Source organism: Zootermopsis nevadensis, unplaced genomic scaffold, assembly GCF_977971745.1.
Source record: "Zootermopsis nevadensis isolate Lab colony 2312 unplaced genomic scaffold, Znev_1.0 Znev_ptg000021l, whole genome shotgun sequence".
Taxonomy (NCBI): Eukaryota; Metazoa; Arthropoda; class Insecta; order Blattodea; family Termopsidae; genus Zootermopsis; species Zootermopsis nevadensis.
The window spans coordinates 10,403,179-10,424,072 of NW_028259153.1; the positions used below are offsets into that span (position 1 = coordinate 10,403,179).

Sequence of the window (20,894 nt, forward strand, 5' to 3'; positions counted from 1 at the left end):
TCCTTAACGCCGCTCAGTCACCAGCACGGCGTTTCTGGCTTTAACACGATCTAAAGCTAGTTACATACATCTGTAATCCCCAAAATCAGCTCAGTAAGGTCCATCGCATTGATACCCTCTCAATCTCTGTCCTCCAAGCACAAATTTTCAACAACGCTCGAACGGCCACACAAACTTGCGTCCTTCTTGCTTTCTTGGTACGACGTACTGGCGACACCTACTGATTGTTCCAACTATCGTATTCTGTGAAGCTACGTATGGTAGCGGGTGATTAAAAATTGTGTGATTATGTTCAGGCCGTAAGTCAGATACGTAATATAACAAAGGACGAATCAATAAACTGCACAGAGAGATAATCTTCTTCCCCCACGCATAGTAACTAACAAATTGCATGATATATATATATATATATCATTGCTCGTGTCTCAAGCGACAATAAATAGCACTGCAGTAAGGTTCTGAGTTCGTCACATATGAAAAAGGGCAGATACAATGCTCGTAGGCATTTGAGAACTGACTCAAATACAATAATGTGCCTATTTCTATTTTAAACCATATTTATGCGATACTGGTTTATATTATTTCATATTTTACACTTGCATACCCCACTTGAAGTAATGTAGCACACAGTAAATTAAAAAAGTAAAACTATCCCACTATACGCCATGTAGGCGCTTGGGGGGAGTGGAGGTGTAGCTCCTACTCATTCTTGACCTCGGCACTAGATAGGAGTGAGTGGTCAGCATCACGCCCAATGTAGCACACAGATAATTTTAAATTGAGTCATGGGAAAACAGTCGGCCGTAAATAACAGAGCGAAAGATACCTAAAAGTTAGGCTAATGTTACACTATAGGCCTATCTTCAAACTAAAAATACACTACAATCCCATGAAAACTGAAGACATTTTGATTTTGACATTTTTGATTTTTAATTTATTTGTTTCCCGATATTACATCATGTTATCTTCATTATATATACAAAGTGGTTTCGATCCATGGGCCTGATTTCAAGTCTCTCCACCGTTCTTCCCTAACACAACCTGTTGAAGTTGCAATCCACTGTTCTTGGAACTTAAGAGAAACAATTCTGAAAAAATAAGTAGCTGCAAAAATTAATTTACAGTCAGTACAGGCAGTGAGTTTTAATCAAGGAGACCCAAAAAAAATCACGAGAAGTACCTGGGTGGATAATATCACACATCTTGCAGAAATAAGCTAATATATCAATAGTTGTTAGTTACATTATTATTATTAATCCACAATTATTTTATTGTTCTGGCTATCTGGCTGGTGATGAAGCACACTAATAATAAATAATTTAATATTACAATCATCACAATCACTTTTATTATTAGCATCATTATCAATAACACGTTGTCGATTTTGTTACGTGACGCACAGATAACTATAGCCCTATATCATTCGTTTTTATAAGCCGTTTATTTCTTTTAATTCCATGTAGATCTCGAAGACTGGCACGGTAGACAGATATCGCGTTAAAAATGTACACCGAACTCAGTCCCTTTACGTCTATACGTCGAGAAGCAGATAAGTCTAACTCCACTACAAAAAAATAAAAATTGTCGTCTACATTAGTTATCGTCTAATAAACAATTCCCATTTGTTTCTGTTGAGCCTTTAACTTTTCAAGAAAAGGAGAGACAAAGATGGCTGTCTTCAGGGTTGTGGCGCCGTGCAGTCTGGTAGAAGTTTACCAACATTTCAGAGGCCCTTGCTGCTCCATCATCAGGGTAAAGTCACGCACGTAGAACCGATTACACGCGGGAAGCTTACCTATCGCCCTTATGATGGAAGCAGCAAGGACCTCCGAAACTTGCCGAACTACCAGACTACATGGCGCAACATCCCGAAATACAGTCATCTTCAGTCTCTAATATCTCTTTGTATTATGTCATACTGTACATACTGTTTCTTTTATTTATGTATTTTTCAGTTGATATCTATTTCTTGTCCTTGCTATACGTCGCTTTGCTACTATGGGCAGTCGGCTCAGTACTGATACCATAAGAGATGTCTGTGACGTCTGACAACAGCAAAAGGCGCCATCTCCCAAATGGCATCTCACATCCACATGCTTAAAGCACCGCTTCACGTCAGAATTGATTTTATCTCTGACTTCTTGCTGCTTCTCTGCTTTACCGATAGCAGAAAGTAGTTTTCGCATGGACCTACTGCGTTCTGCTGTCACGACTGAGGTATCTTAAACAACAGTGGAACAGAGTACATGAATCCGGCATAACACAGTAATACCTATTTGAGACTGAAATTTGTTTTCACTGTTTTTCTGGTCCTGACAGAAAAGAAGAATATTCTGTATAAAATGTCATCTAAAGTCAGAAATTGACTAATATGAAAATAGAAAGGAAAGATAAATGCACAAAACAGAACAGGGATATTAATTTACTAAAAGCCGTAAATGCTCATGTGCACCGTAGTTCCGTGAATTTAAACGAAGAATCTGAAAACTTTAAATTTCATTTAATTCCGAACTGAAGTTCCTGGGTTCTATTAGCACCACAATTTTTGAAGGGGTCATGTTGGGCCCTTTTCAAAAATTTCAACATTTGTAACTAGTTGTTTGTGCATGGTCTTTGATATACATCTGCGTTGAGTCTGTCTCATATCAATGGTTTACAAACAAAACATAAACATTATATAAGACAGAACTGCCATACCACAAATAATCAAACATTTTATCATATATAAGATGCATTCTGCTGTATTATCATTCAACTAGAATGAAACGTGATAGATTCAAAAGTAATTCTAGACCAATCTGGGAAGCAGGCTTACGAGTTTGTATCTCTTTGTAGGTCTGTATATAAAACTAACATCTGTCCCTCGTTAACACTTTAAAAGAAACGACAATATGAAGATTACTGTCTTCTGAGTTGTTGCGCCATATAGGATGGCAGGAGTTTACCAACATTTTAGACGTGCTTGCTGCCTCCATCAACAGGGCGATCGCCCTAGTTTTTATCAGACCACATGGCACAATCCAAAAGACAGCCTTCTTCATAGATAATAAGTCAATTAAATTATAACCCTTAAAAAGTTAAATTTAATCTAATATAGTATTTTAAATGGTATTTGTGTCACATTCATTTCTATTGCCTTGCTTCTCCTAACAGACATCATAACGCTGACCTATATTTTATATAACATGAACGTATAATTTGCTCTACTGCCACAACAATTACAAAATTGTTGCACCGTGAGGAAGCACGTGCTGCAACATTGTACATAAAACATTTAGGGGGTTGAACAAGAGTGGGAACAGAGTTATGTCAATTACATAACCTCCCCGTTCCAAACAACCTACTGTCTTTCCCAACCGTCCTGCTGCAACGACGCCACGTACCGGCTAATCATCAGACAAAAGGGCTATTTTAATATCCCTAATGTAGCCGCTCATCATCTCTCTTTAATGGAAATTGCATGGAATCAGTTGCGTACGTGTCAATGAAGCACACGTCTTACTGGACTCATTACACACACACACACAAAACAAAATAATCGCCAAATTTAATTTGTTGACGTTTTATAGTTTTCTGGCTTCTATTTTAATGCGAACCGATCCGCTGAAGCAGTTATAGATGAGTTAGAATACTCAAGAAATGGTCACAGGTAAGGAAATACCGAAGTACAAGCACAAAAATGTTATAAATTTTATTCTGGAGTTGATCCAATTGTACAGAAATAAAGGCTCACAACTCTAAGCAATGTAACCACTGGTATAAAGGAATATATGAGACGACAAAATATCAAAACGATAACGAAGCAGACGAATCTGAAATTCACAGCGTTTTCCAAACTTTTATAGGTAACGACAACTATGAATATATTTTAATTTGAAACTGATTCTACATTTTTTACCAAAAAAGCATTTGAGCATAACCTTCTGCTACTGAGGAGCTATTAATAAATTGTGTAAGAATTTTTTAAATTTTCTTTCATTTTTAATACAAAATCCTAAATTTAAGAAACCGCACGGTGTAAATTTTGCCGAAACTACATCTCCTTTAGCTGCTTACGTAGAAGTTGTGGGCAGTGAAGAACATCACACGGTCACATGATTAGTGATCCTTGGCCTAAGATGATGAGAATATCCATTATTTAGACGGAAATGAAAGTCGAATTAATAACGAAACTGATAATAAAATACAAGAAGCGGAAATAAAATGTTTAATTGTCACGGGCCATCCCAGATTAGTCAAAACTGAAAACGAATACACACCTATAGAACTACATATTTAAGATAGAAGTTAAAGAACAGATTATTGCATGGATAAATTCCTAAGATCTTTGAACAGAATTACAATACCAGAGTCCCAGAATTCGCAATGCTTCGCAGACTATACGGATACAAGAGGTGCACAAAGAGACTATTTATTAGATGATTATGAGTTAAAAATAGATTTAAACCTATCACTTGAAGGGCAGGGCATCCCAATATTCGAATCGCAGGCATTTCACATTCGTAAATTTTGAAGCAATGCTAATTATGTTCCACGTACAGGCCTTAAACCCATTAATTTTGTTCCCACAAGCAAATAATTGCCTTGCATGTCCTTCCGTTATTCCGGAAACAAGACATTAAAGATGATACGATCGGAGTCATCTGCAATTGCTACAACTATTAGCACTTCATTATTATTTCATTAGAAGTGACATGACAACGAAATTACATCAACAAACAAAATTCTGGAAAACATCGTCTGAAGTGAGAAAAATGTTATAATTTATCATCAGAACACGTTTGAAAAGCATCGTAGAAATGTGTGTCTAGTTATATCGTTGTTATACCCCAATTACTTTCAATATATTATTATTTTATTTTTAATCGCACCGAAGATAATATTTCGACCTAAGACAGGCGACACAACAAAATATTATTACAATAAAACAATCAAGCAAAATAAATGGAAGAGGACAATTCAAGTGCGTAGGGGGAGTGGCTGTACACCTACTACTCCTACCTAACCTCTACACTACATAGGGGTGAGTGGTCAGCGTCACGAAATGAAAATGACCCCCAATGCCAACTGAATAGGAGACTGCGCAGGTCCCAGAGTCAGTCTGGACGCAGACGCTACAGGAAAACTCCGTCACCCCTGCAGGGTTCGAACCCAGGTAGTCCAGTCCGTAAGTCAAACATTATTGACTGAATGAGTTACTCCGACTCCTTCCGAAGGAATGGATTCTTGTACTTGAGTCGCTATTGTGAACATGTGATTTAAATGTTCCACGTATGTGAAATGTCTACTTACGATTTTAGAACTACAATTTTGACGTAGAATTTGGTCACGATACAGCAACAAGTAAAAATCATAAGCATACACGGAAGAAATTACACACTTCTTGTAAAACCTCAAGATTCATTATGTACACAAAAGCCCTCATATATTTCGAGCGGAAATTAAACATTAATAACGATAAAGCAGTTACTCGATTTAAACATTACCTGTTGTTACAAAAATGTGCGCTGACTAATTCTAAGGTTATTCAATAACAGGGGTTCGCAGAGGCCGCGCGGTCTGAGGCGTGGGCCTTGTACCGCTTGGTCACTGGGACCATGGGTTCGAATCCCACTCAAGTCATGGATGTTTGTCCGCGTTGTCCTGTGTACAGGTAGAGGCCTTGCGACGGGCCGATCCCTCGTCCAAGGAGTCCTACCGAATGTCTATAGATCAAAGCCAACGAAAAAGTTGGGGCCCGCAGTGCTCAGGCACTTGAAGAACGGGTCGTTCCCAGTATCCCAGTATTCAATAACGCTGTTAAAATTGAAGAAAATACAATATAAGATAGGAAGACTATTGTGAATTGATGTAAGGATTTTGGAGGTGATCGTGCCATATTTGAGGAAATAAATCCAACCATCAATATTGAATAAAATACGCAACATATCAACCGGAAAAATCAGTAAACCCACTGCCGCTTTTTACAAAACTATTACATGCTTTTTCTAGAATTTTCGTATAATTCAATCTGACATTAATTCGGATGTGTGATTGCAGCGTCTAAGTCTCTGCAGTGTCTGATGAATGGCATTATCTGCTTCATTATCTAGTGCGTGAGACCTCGCCCTTATGGGACTCACACACTCCCTCGAGCGCGTTCCGAAAAAAAGACAATGCCGGATAATTCGTAGATCGAGGGTGCTTTACTTTTATCAGTACAAATAATCTCAGCACGAGGTCACTAACAATGGCGACGTTCACTTGATGCTACAATATTTTCCGCAACCACACCTAGGGCTAAATACGTACAAAATGTAATCCCAAGAGCAATCACCAAGAGTGTTATGTAGAGTTTTGTTCTCCCTTTTGTATTAATGAGACTCAAGCACGTAAAAAAGCGTGGATTTATGAGAAGCCACGCTATGAGTTTCCTGGAAAATTAGACGTTTTATTAACTTAATTTGGTATACGATAATAATTGTGTGATCTTGAAAATAGTTTTGTTGCCATATTATGTGATCACATAATAAAACCAGCCTCTTGTGTTCACTGTTTATGAATTCGGAACTGAAAGTAATGTCACTCTCGTACTTGTAAATTTTACTGAATTAAATAAAATGACTCTTACGATATGAAAGCATATGGCAGTTAGACACGCAAAGATGGAACCATGATACATGGATATGTTATCCATACAACGAGCTTGATTTAATTAACTAATTAATTAAGTACAGACATTCACCAAATTGAGTATAGACCAGGCACATCCTAATTTTTTTTATTGCTGTGCGTGATTCATTGCTAATGAATAATAGTTTTGAAGTTAGGCAATAGGTTTTACGCTTAACAAATAAGTAACTCCATGGAGCGGAGTCCTTGAGAAGCTAGAAATTATCACAGCAACAAGATATTGTTACTATTCCCAACCTGAGCCAAATGAATTAAATCCACAAATGTTCGTCATATTTCTTGAAGAACTAGCTTGTTCTTAACCTCCCTATACACCTAGATCTTTCAAACAATCTCTTGCTTCTTGTAAAAAGACTCAAAATTAAGAATGTTTATTTATTTTATACTAAACGGATTTTTAGACTCCGTTTTCTTAAGTGCCACATTATTATATCCTAAATTCAAACTAATTAAGTAAAGCGTTGTAATATAAGTTTGATCCGTCGATCCTAAGCGCCACTGCGCGTCTAACGTCAAGTAAACATGGAATTCTCACATAGTTCGATCCTATGGAGTCTCTAATAATAGACTTCGTATGTTCCTGTATTTACGAAGAAGAAAACATTTTGAACTTTCATAATGACGGCAAAATCTATCACAATCGTCTCACCTCCTGAATCGTGAAGCAAGAAAAACACATCCAATTCATTCTCTGTTGGAAAATGTATTGCTTACGTCGCTAAATACACTTGTAGTGCGCCAAGTTTAAATATAAACTTTTGAAACTTTGCTAGTCTCTGGAAGCAAGAAATGTCTGGTAAGGGGCCTCTCTACCCCATAAGAAATGTACATATAATTTTAGCCGGAAAACCTGAAGTGAGTAAATCACTTGGATTACTTATAGATTGGAGGATAAATATTACGTTGGATTTTAGGGTAGAGACTGTATTCATGTGACTCGGGGTAGAGTCCATTAGCGAGATCATACAAAAACGGTTCCATAAAATAGTTTTAAAGTTCTCGAGCACCTGCCAGACTTAGCTGTACTCCATTGTGTTGGCCATAAGCTTATACGCTCTGTACTGCTAGTAGTTATGGACCTGTTTTATACAGACGCGCACACTGCAAAACGTGATAGTTCGTTATTTAGATGCAGCAATCGTGTGGAAATGGGTTCGGATAATTTGAAAATTCTACGACTGTTGGAAGTTAGCTTTACTACGTCAGGGGGCTGGAAGCCTAATTCTCGTCTGCATGATTGTGTTAAAAGGGGCGTGGGAATAGGCAGAGGATGAATAAAAAGAATGGGAGTGGTTTTTAGCATCAGTTTATTTTCCAGAAAACCCATAGAAGGAAGTTATATGATAATTAGGCCTATACATATGCTACAATGATGTCATAAAGCTAGAATTTTGAGATAAAAATGAAACAACATTGTAATTAAACAGGTTTGTGCATCTTGGTATATTCACAACTGTATTATCAGAGCTTCTAGAGAAAGTACTTCGATGACCGGAACTTAATAAAAGTTGTTCTATGTTTGTCAGGGCAAATAATACGTTTCCTTCAATAAATTTAATCCTAAGAAATTCCGAACATTTTAGAAATAATCAAACAATAGTAAGATCTCAATTATAATATTTTTTCTCCAAAAGCCATGCATTTATTATGTATTATAACGTAAGTAATACGTAATTACACAATAATTATCTTATTCATTGTAATCTGTGGTCTGTGTTGTGTTGGAATGTATGTCTTTACTTATGAGTGCCACGAATTACGTCAATATCACTAATATAAAGCCAGTAATAAAAATGTTATTTAATATTCCCACAACATGACGCTCTAGTGCAATCAAATGAAACTCAATAATTTAAAATATGAATCGGTAAATTAACACAGTCACGTAATTTGAGAAAAGTCGGATTGCAAATTTATATATAGGATGATTATGTCCAAAGAATCGGAGAGAACAGGTGACCCAAACAAGTGTTGATTTGGATTCAACCAGAAAGAAAAAATAAAACCGAGAATTAGACGGATAAAAGGAATTCAAGGTTCAATGGCAGAGAGAGGAGTGGAAGATGGCTAGTGGAAGGATACAGAATATTGGCGATTAAGAATCTGAAGGCGTTATTAACATTATAAAACCAATATATATATATATATATGTGTGTTTACATTAAAATCAAATACACTACTTTATCCCAAAGGGATATGAATCTTCCTACAAAATATCCAGCAAATAGACACTGTTGCTCACGAAAAAGAGGAGAAAAAATTCCTTATTAGGCAGTGACAGACTACAAACACTCTGCTGTCTCTGACATGACACAAGAGGAGACAACCCCTTCTGCCACATTTCCTGTGTTTAAGTGGCGTTTGTCATTTAGCTCCACCTCATTTATTTGCAGTTTTTATCCTGTTTCCTTCCTTTCATTCGTACCACCTGAAACGGGACTCGCGTCGACTGTCCAATTAAAAATCGTCTTCGAAATGAATGGCTTTTCTCCCCATGTTTTTCTTGCGAGTGTATATTTTTTTCTTCGCCAGCTAAACACCCCCTTGACGTAACCCTTATGGACGCTGCAGCATGTACCCGGAGATGAAGCTTGGAAAGTCATCTCGCAATCGTTCGTACCATGGTCTTTGTTTTATCCCTTCCTTCTGCCTCCTCTCTAATTTTTTTGCCATAAAAGTCAATGGAATGAGAACAGAACGGAAAGAACAACTGCACATTTCCCGTCCACTTTAATTTGGTTTCCTTTTTTCTGCAAAGGGAGATAAAAGTGGTACGGCGGTTTTCGTCTCTTAGTATTTTTTGTACTGTGTTGGATTATATTTAATTAAAGTACACGACAACTGATCCTCCGAAGTCCAAAATGCTGTCCTAGGAGAAGGGTAAAAGTGAAAGCGCAAACCCTTTTCCTAAATAAGCTCCAGTTTTACTAAAATATTGACCACGATTCAATTGGATGTTTCCTTGCAACATTCGCACCGGTGGTAATAGGAAGCAGAAAATGTAGGCCTATATCAAAACAAAAAGAATCAGTGCAACAAACAAATTTTAAACAAGACCCTTTGAAGCCGAAGCTCGTCTAAATATTATTTAATAAATCAGTCCGTACCGTGAATAAAACACAACACTTCACTATTACAAATGACAACTGGTTGACGCCGTTTAAGGAAATAATCCCTGTTTACACTGAGAACAATCCGAAACCCATACATACAAAACGCAGAGTTATTAATTGTGTGAAGCAGGTGGTACATATAGTTACCACTGGGTCTTAAACTGCATCATAATTTAGGGAAGGTCTATGTGTTATAATGTTTATGTATCAAACTGAAACTTAAACAATATTTATACATTAACAGGCCTAATTTCTATAACTACTGGATATACAAATACATTCAAGTGGTTTACATCAAATATTTACTAAAGAAGGGTATGTACAGATGATGCACAGCATGGGAAGAAGCTGTAATAGGAAGATGGAACAGCATTATTTAATCTAAAACTGATATTTTTCTTGTATATTTGCAGAATCGCTCAATTTAAATATACTTATTTTGGATTCTTACGCGACTCGTTCTTCAATGCCTTGAACATCTGCGGGTCCCAACTTTCGTTGGCTTTGATCTATTAGACATTCGGTAGGACTCCTTGGACGAGGGATCGGCCCGTCGCAAGGCCTCTACCTGTACACAGGACAGCACAACACAGAAAGACGAAGACAAACATCCATGGCTTGAGTGGGATTCGAACCCACGCGGCCACACAGTTTAAATATTCAGTTTTAAAACCAATTTCGACTAAAGCCTGATCACATGTTCAGTACATTTGAACATAACACCGTGTTAGAATTTGTTCAGGCCTAAATATTTATAACAGTAAACTAAGATGAGATGTTTCATCGGTAGCTGATGCTTCTAACAACCCCTATAGAATCCGATGGTCTCAACAACAGAGCGTAAGAGAAAAGAAACCATCAATTTCTCGGCAAGATATTCAAACCCATTTCGTTCTGATATATTGGCAAGCAGCAGCCTAAGAGAGGACACGTAGCCAACGTGGTTTCGAATATCTTATATACTCCTTGTCTCAACGGTTTCTTGTGGATTCCGATCATGAACAACCACTTGAATAATAGCTCCTGTCACACCCCAACTCTTTCTTTCTCCTCGCTGCACCATTTAATTTAAAAGTGATACTTTCTTCATTCTTTTCCACTACCTTAGCCAAGTTACTCACTTTACTTTGGTAGATTTCATTCTGAAGGAAGCTAACTTCCACTTATTCAAAGGCCAATTCTTCTTCTCTTCATTTTTTTACTGTGTTCCTCTTCCCCCTTTTGTTCCCTTTCCTATTCTTCTTTCGTTGTCTTGAGTTGCGTTATTGAGCTCCGAAAATTCAAGAGACAATTCTTCTTTGCAATACGTCAACCACCTTTAGTAATCCTGTCTTACGTCTTTTGTCGGTCTCAAATACTCCCTTTTATTTTTTTTCCTCCGAGTCGGAGAGGCGGCTACTGTGGCGCCATCTATGCATGAGTTCGTGATCTGAATGCTCCGCAGGAAAAGAACAAATTTACAACCAGTGAACATTTTACTCTATAAACCCACGAGTGTAAAATCGTAGACCCTATGCGTTTAATTCGGTTTGGATTGAACATCTTGATTATAAGGGGAAGTCCTCATTTCAGACAAACCGTGAGTCTGAGCGTAGAGTAACAGAAGCTACTTTACACATATACGAGTAAAAACGCATATTCAAAGCTTACCTTGGCGTATCTGCTTGAAAAATCGAAGGTCCTATATCATCACACCAACAAAATATTCATGTATTTAATACAGGGAATTATCATGCCCCACGTCACTTATGTATTAGCACAGAGTTATGAAGAAAATTAAAAATACAAACCTATTTACTGGGAATCTGTGATCTACCAGTATGTAACTCATATTTCTGTTATAGGTCTACTCAAGAATCAACTAAACACTATTATATTGGTTCACAAAATTTTAAGTACTCAAGTACAAAGCAATTTTTTCAATTATCGGTGTATTGATCTATGGGTCTAAAGTCGACTTATCTATAATGGTTATTCAGGCAATTATAGGCTTAATATGTAAACCTAACGTATTGGGAAGACAAACTCTTGAACGGACAGTATTAGTTACAATGATGCAAACTGTAGGCCCAAACACAAAAATAATAAAGTTCACTGGATTGTAACTGTTATTCGCAACTGTTCAGACAATAAACTAACTTCAGTGAATAGGGTTTATCCAGAATTCACTTGAACAAATTTGTTTACAAACTGTAGGTACCACATGTACTTTGCTGCTCCATTTTCCTTTATACTATAATGACGTGTGTGCATATCTGCTTCCAATTAAGTCACATCACATGCAAAACTCGCGGTATTACTATGTCAATACTTTTTAATCAATTTTACGTTTAAGTTGATTAAAAAATAAAACGTACCTCAAACAATACTACGTAGGAAAACGTTTAAACATTTAAGCAACAGGAACGGAGTATTAAAAACTGTGTACGTCAAGCATATTCATAAAGTTAATCCATCAAAAAATTACACGCTGATGTGATACTTATCAGCAATTCTGATTATAACACAAATGTGTCACGGACCACCACTAAATTATCGAGTGTGAGAAGCTACTTATTTTTCAGCTCCTAACAGGGACCTACCAACTTACAGTGAATATCCAAATACTCGATACATAAACCCGTAAATGTACTACACAGAAACGTGTATTTTTATTTATTGCAAATATAAATGTATTACAAGTCGCTATTATCATGAATATTATTGATATTATTTGTTTTATTTTTTGGTAAAACGTATTATCCAGCTATAAATTTTGTCTGGATTAAAGTTGTCGAACATAACCTCACTGGTCCGAAAGGTCGCCATGTCTTTAAATATTATCTTATACAACTTGTAGGTGTATTTATGACCTGTGTCCACACAAACTTTTAAATTCCTTGCTTCATGGTTCATCAGTTATCGCCAAAAAAACTGAAAGCTAAATTCACATTTCATGTAGCAGCCATATTGTCCTTAAACATTCCACAAAAAAAGGGTCTTAGCCAAAGTTTCGCAATTTTTGAAGATCTGTTATAGCTTATAATTTCAAGATGCTGTATCAAATGGCAATAACATAATTTGTACCTTACAAGTTCATCAGTCCATCATGTTGCTTTGACCGATTGTAGAAAACTATACGCAAGAGACTGGGGTGGGCTCTAATGGCAGACTTACATTACTATAAAACGCGTATTTTGAAGATGGCTGTCTTTTGAGTTGCGGAGCCGTGTAGTCTGGTGAAAGTTTACCAACGTTTCCATCATCAGGGAGAACCTCTGAAACGTCGGTAAACCTCTACCGGACTACACGGAGCTACAACCCAGAAGACAGCCATCTTCGGACACACCGCCGTGAAAATCACGAATCCTACGTGCTTTTATTTTTGTTCACATCCTGCAAAGAATGCATAATTACATGAAAGCAGAAGTTTCATCTGCATTCAGCGTGTAGCCTCTATATCATCTCGTAATCTGCGACGTTCAATATCGTTCCTCGACTACTTGGCGATACAGTAGCTTCGGTAACGCAAACTTTTCATGTGAAACTGATAATATAAAGTTTCAAGAAAGGCAAGAAAGGTCTTCCTCAAAATTGAACTACTATTACAGAATATAAGAGTAATGTTATCAATCAAGAAACCACACCAGAACTTTTCGCATGTACAAGTTGTTCAGTATCGAATTTTCTTCATGTTATTATCAGTTTCCATCTTGCTTCTTCACGCCATTTTCTTTCGCATATCTTTCTTGAGGTACGGAAGCTTAGCAAATAGATCGTCTGCAGTGAATAGAATAAGACAAGGGGGAGGGAACAGAAGAAAACTCTATCAGGGCGGAGATGAGAAACTGTGAATAATGTAGAATTGGAGGGAGAGGTGGATACCATTGAGCAAAGGGTGTGAATTGACTAGACTAGGGGTTACGTAGGCGGGTTATCCTTACTAACTGTTGGGGCAAAAAAAAAAAAATCTATTGCAAAGTGGATTCAACACCTTCAATTCCCAGCTTTTCTATTGCACTCTTTACCTCCCTTTCAACGCACTGTGCCTGTTTTTTTATTCTCGTTCCTTCTCTTCCAACCACTCGTGGCAACTGCATATTTTACCTGGTATCTCAATTCACAGGAAGCCTCGTGTCCTCTTCCAACCCTGTACCCACCTCCACCCCCGAACTTGGCAGATTGGAATACATTGCCAGAGAGAGGGAATGGCATATAAAGGTCCCAGTAGTGTCATCCTATTCAATGAGGCACGCTTAAACCAACCGACAGATTAAAATACGTTAGGTATCGTCTCTACTGTGGTTCTCATTTTCACTTTGAAACCTCCCACACTTCAAACTCTCACCTCCTCCATCAGCTCCATATTGAATAAACTAGTACTGACATCCCTAGACAACCTTAATACTATAAAACATTGCAGAGTCGATACAACAAAAGCATTTTAATAGGAGTTATGATTTACTTATTCTACTGTTTTACTTCTCAGTTTATTACATATGGAGCTCATAATACGATAAAAGATATCAATACGAAGCGATGAGATTAGACTTCTATTAGTTGCAACCAGGACAACGTGTTAAGATTTGATACATTTCCTAGTATCTGAGGAAATGTGAACTGTTTCAGTCTCATGTAAAAACAAAAACAAACAAAAAGTACTACGTAAGTTAACTGATACGTAAATCCACGAATTAAAATGCACGTGGTTATTTGACTTTTTAACCCCTGTATAAAATCCTGTAAGGACATGATCGCTGTTTACTATGAGAATCAAACGAAACAAATACAAAATGCAGTTACTAAATATGACAGCCTTTTGGAACACTGTGCATTGCGCCGTGTAGTCTCGTAAAACTTGACCGACATTACAGAGGTTCGTGCTGCTCCCATTTCCAGGACAAATGACTGATAACATGGCGCAACAACCTAGAGGCCAGCCATTCTAATTAATACTATCCGCAGTGGGAAGCTAAAGTTTTACAAACTGGATTATATTTCCAAATCACTTCCTCTGCCTCTTTTCGAGAAACAAAATACGAACGATTAAAAATGGTTTAACAACGAAACAAACAACGTCCTCGTCGCTCCTTTGTTTGTATAACAAGGCAGGCAACCAGAAGCGTCGTCGATATTGCTTTGGCCACGAATATCACGAACACATCGCTCATTCACAAGTAAAGGCGCATGGAAACATCCGGAGCATCTCAGAGTCTGATTGAAATCGCTCCTGTCTTTCTTTCTCTCCTTCGCCCTGACTGAATTCATTCAATTCATTTAATATGCAAGAGGTATCATCGTTTCCCCACTGCAGATAAAGAAGTATCTACCACTTTTCCAAAAACATAGTCTCCTTCTTATGATTTGAGGTTTTCACAGCGGTGAGTATGAAGATTTCTGTCTTCTGGGTTGTTGCGCTGTGTAGTATGGTCATCGCCCTGATGACGGAGGCAGTATGACCTCTGAAACATTAGTAATCTTCTACCAGAGTACACGGCGCAACATCCCAGAAGACAGCCACGTGGCGTTTGTACTCGCCGTCGTGAGAAAGTGATGTGTCACGTAGAAGAGAATTCCAAAGCTGTTTTTCTTAATTGACATTTTTGAGATTGTTTCCTTGAGTAAGTTCAGTCCTAGTCTGCAGATCTCTGGCGAGATGAAGTTTAAAGGATGGATAAGAAAGAAGATAAGAGAGAGAATCGAAAATTCTATGCTCGAATAAAACTGAAATTGCTCCGCATGTATAAAATAAAAGCGCCTCATCCACCGCAACCCCTCCTTACCCTTCATATCGGCCGCATATTGAAATGATGCGCCACTCCCTAAGCCCTCCCCAACTGGTCCTAGGGCCGCCGCATCGCCTCCCTTCCACCTAACATAAAGCCGTGTGCACGGTTGGAATAACTTGTCTACCAATCACAGACCAAGACAAACCTTCGATTTGACTTAATTTTGTACGTTCATAGTAGTGGCGGAGTACCTGCAAAAGTTTTACCACTCTTCTGACCGTCAATCTATGATAACTGCACCACTTCGACCAGAAGGTTTCAGAATACGCAATGCGGTATGTGCAATCTAAGCAGACAGTCATGTATAACACAAAAGATTGCACATTTATACAGAAACTCAAGAGATTCAGTTTCTAAAAATACAACGGAAAAAAGTTATGTACTGAAATTCCTCGAATTTTATACAGGCGTTAAGTTAGAACGCATAATGTGAGAGAAACAATTGAACAAAATGGCAGGATGATACAGTCTTTGTTATCTCTCGTACTCCTGCATAAAACTGTTAACAATAATGGACCTGAGACCTTTAATTTTGAACACTAAAACAGTCTGCGAGTACAAGGACTTACACAGAAATGTAACTAATTTTGTGAGCCTATAGGGTTATTTCGTTTGCAAATAATAGTGTAAAAATGTAAAATAAAAAATTGCTATGGAAGAAATAAGACAGTAGGTAGATAAAAGAGGGCTGTCCTCTGAGTTGTTGTGCCGTGTAGTCTGGTAGACGTTTACCGACGTTTCAGAGGATGGAGGAATCAAATACCTCTGAAACGTTTGTTGCCTTCTACCAGACTACATGGCGCAACAACCCAGAAGACAACCATCTTCAGGCTCACCGACGAAAAAACCTCAAATCTTACTAAGGTTATAGTTATGAAACACGTGCGCAGAGATAAGAGATAAGAGGTAAAAAGCATGTCTCTGCAAAAACATTGCCGAGTCAGGCGTTTATACTGATGAACTGTAATAGCATCAATGCTATAATGAAAGAGAAAGTGAAAGTGTTAAAATAAACTGAAGAGAAAAGCGAAACCCAACCTACACGATGCTGCCATAACTTCACATTCTAACTTTTAAACTTTATACTATGACAAAGTAGAAACAGAGAACGAATTGTCCAGGAAGCAACTAATAGGACATAAATGAAGAATGAAGGACAATGCAACGTACATATGATAAACAAGAGATAATTAAAAGCGATGTAAACGACATCAATGCAATGAGAGAACTTCGATGGACTTACTAAACTAAAAATAATTATAGTCCCATAAGTCAATAACTGTCATGGCGTAGGGAATCTGGATTTACGTATCGACAAAACGGAAGATCGAACAGCAAACAAATCACGTCACCATTACAGAGATCAACTGGTTATAGCTGCAATGAAAACTAATCATTGTTTATTTTGAGGATCAAACGAAACCCATAAACACACACTGTGAACAAAGCGCAAAATTTCACACTGATAAGACAGGTGGTACAAATATTTACCACTGGGATTTAAATAGTTAATGCCAAATCGTGAGTCGTGATAATTAAGTTATACCAACACAATAAATGTGTACTTTAATTTATTCATCCACTCAATCTCTTCCACCAAGACCTCTGTAAATCTTCTAGCAAACAAGTCACGTGTAAACAATAGAATTTAAGAAGATTTTGATTACTGGCTATAAACCAAGTAAATGTGAAAATGTAAACTTATAAAATTTAAAAATTTAAACTCACAAAATTCATAAACAAGAATAAACTTTTTAAGTAGATGAATCTGACATTCTATTAACGAACTGAAACACAAAGTAAACTTGCAAATATTTAACATGCAAATAGCTTTGTCGTTCTGGCATACAGAGTTACTGACTGCGTCATTAGATGCAGCAAGTAGTCCAATACTGAACACACGTATTGCAAACAGCAAGGGGTCGTGTGGTTGGTCAACTTTTCTTCTTTCCTTGTACGTCATCACCACACAGTGCAGCATCAGACTGTACTTTGCAATTACATGCTGTTTTAATTTTCAAAATCATCACACCTTTTTGACGACATAAATTTACATAACAGCAGTGTGGTGGGGACCAAGTAGTGGAAGATAATGCCAAGCTCTTCACGCGTAGGGCGGCGAGAAACTTGTTCTGCAAATTGCATTATTAAAAAGAAATGAAAAGCTAAGTGTCCGAAACAGGAGGGAAATATTAAAGCTACAAAAGCACCATAAAGGAAGCAAAAATAAGTAACTTTAACAACAGTAATAGAGAGGTGGAAGAGGAATTGTTGAATTTTCCTGGATCTGTTATGAGCAAATGTGTTCTCAGCTACTCCTTTTATCTTACTTCTCAAGTACAATCTCTCCAGCAACAAAATGGACCGCCAAGGAAGAAGCCAGGTAAAAACTGACGTAAACAATATTTTTCTGTAGTTATTGCTTACCTTTTGCTCAGGGCTTCTTCATACTGAGTGGATTATTCAACGTCATTTCCTCAACCACACATGTTACACAGCGAGGAATGTTTAAGTGATTATGAATGATTAATAGGGAACGAAGCAGTATAATATCGCCACATTTGCCTGAATTGAAACAAAGCATCTGGAGAATATACTTTATAACTGACAGCTGAACAACGTATGTGATATTGTTTACTACGGATCTATCTTACCACTTCCTGAAGAAATTCATCTACATTATTGCTTCCCAGAATTAAGACAGAGGGGTCAAGAAACTTAAAGTTATTGTCAACTAAAAGTACAGAAAAAAGAGCGATTAAATTTAACGAGGAATCATTGTTTTCCTATCTTAAACCCTCGCTGTCTGCTTTTATCCATTTCGTACTATCATGATATTCCTTTCATTTCTCCGTACGCTTTTTATTTGTTCATCTTATTGTCATTTCTTCCCTTTATTAATTTCGTACCTTTATCTTCGTACATTCTCCCGCAATTCTCTCCCCTGGTCATCTCAGCAAATATTTAAAGATCTGTCACAAACACGAATAATTAAAAACTAAGATGACTGCTTCCTGGGTAGTTGCGCTGTGTAGTATAGCCTAAGTTTACTTACGTTTTAGAGATGCTTGTTGCCTCATCGTCCTGATCATGGACGCAGTAAGCACCTCTGAAACATCGGTTAAAATCCACCAGACCACACGGCGCATCAACCCAGAAGACAACCATCTTCAAAATCGCCTCCATAAGAACCTTAAATCTCAATTTTAAACTGTCTTACGAGTACTCTTCAGGTTAATATAAATCTAAAATAAATTTTACGAAAAACATGCGGTTACAGAAGAACAATGATACAAAATATCAACTGCAACTTCGCGTTATAAAAATTAATGTTTTCGCAGAGGTCAGAGTTCATTTAAATATCGTCTCCCTAAGCGCAAGCAAACACCCATAAACAAACATCAAACTGGATTATATACAGACAAAAGTGTTAGTAAAAAAAATAACATTTTATTTAAAATGAAGGATAAACAGAATTTCTATAAATGTACTATGAGATTTTAAATTATTCAGGAAAGGTCCTTATCATACAGCATGACACTATAAAATCAATTTTCTGATACTTCCCTCTGATATAGGAGGAAAAAAAACAGTAGACTAATGACCCTGTATATAGACACAGAGTGCCAAGATTATGATGAACCATGCGGAAACTTTTTGTGTTTTGGGTATGAATGTACACAAACACAGAAATGCTTTGGGATAATCGCGATCATCAGAATGCTAACGTCTTCTCCCGAGCTCCCAGAACGAGACGAGGTACTTGAGTTGAGAACTCCTGCAGCTATAACAACGAAACCCGCCAGTAGCAAGGAATGCCAACAAGAATTAAAGCACTTTGCTGGAAGTAGGACGGGGTGGGGGTGGGGGTGGGGTTAGCTGGCAAAATTTGGTCGTTGTGGTCGCCGTAGAAGCAGCTCAACCCCCAGCAAAAGCCCCAGAATAACAGACATGTGAAAAGAACAGTTCTTTAATAATGCGCCTCCTTGAAGCACTTTAATCTTGATTAGAATAAACGCTGAAGTTCTATATGCCATTATGTACCATTAGTCCTTTCTGTAAATTAAAAATAACATATCCTAATTGATCCGAATAAATTTAATGTTATCACTGTTGTAATGTGGTACTACGCCCTGATGGCATGTGGGGGAGAATTATAACTCACACGATCCCACTGCCAACATTAAATGGAGGTAAATGATCAGCTTCATGCTCCAGCCGCTTTGTTATAATAAAAAGTGTGTTAAACTTACACAACGCGTGTTTCTTACATGTTTTTCTGCAAACGTTCTTCTCTAAAGAATAATACTTAATGCGTGTCTTGAGTTTTTAACGAATCCTGAACACCAAACACACGTCCTGATAATGGAGGCAGAAAGCACACCTGAAACGTCAGTAAACTTCTACCAGACTACACGGTGTAACATCCGAGAATATAGTCATCATCTTGTTTCATTAATGTTTCTTTGTTTTCCTTCGGTAGATTCAAGTTTCAGGCACTTAGACTAGGACATAAAGAATATGGAATCGACGTGATTTGTTACACTAAAATTTGAAATGCAAAATATTGTATTCTATTTTATGTTACCAAATTACTTGCCAGGAATTTAACAGAAACTAATGACGAAACACAGGATAACTAGCATTAATAACACATATCAGCATACTAAAGCTACTTAAATCTCTCAATGATAATAGAGGTAAAATAATCCCGGATGTATGGGTGTAAATTGTGAACTTCTAGAACTACACAAATAAACAAAGGTGTTAAGTTTAAACAATTACACGTGACGTCGCAGAAATTATTTTGCACTGTCTTTACTACTTAATCCCTGTGACACACCATCGCTAACTGCGCCTCAAAACGAACACAGATGCATAGCAGCGTTAAATTTCTCCATTTCCATCAAATGTCCCGGCGCCTGTGGCCGCAATAACGCAGTGCGCCCATGGGAACACGAGGGAGAGAATAAGAGCTGAGCTGGGCCCAACACCCAAGGGGCTATGATTTTCAGCCGGCGAGGGGATTTTAATTGAATTTTTGACGAAGCCCGGGGCTTCAAGGCCTTGCTCTCTCCAGCTCTATGTTGTGGGTGGCTGCGATAACTAACTATCGACTAACACGCGAGATTTCCGAAGTCGAGTACTAAAACAAAGCGACTTCTGGAGACTTCCAGAAGTTCGCCTCCAGTTTTAGAGGTAAATACACACTTAAAATACCAAGGAAGTAGAAGCTGGATATTAACAGAATTATTATAACATCTGATGTGTGAATTTGATGCTCGTTATGGCACTGAGAACCTGTGCACGACAATAATTCTATTGGTTGTCTATTCCTGAT

General features: G+C 37.6%; 1 protein-coding gene across 4 annotated transcripts in view; it reads right to left on the reverse strand.

Annotated features, from left to right (window-relative positions):
• Positions 1–20,894, reverse strand: part of LOC147873178 (uncharacterized) — a 300,974-nt gene that overhangs the window by 175,769 nt on the left and 104,311 nt on the right. The gene's annotated exons all lie outside the window — the stretch shown is intronic.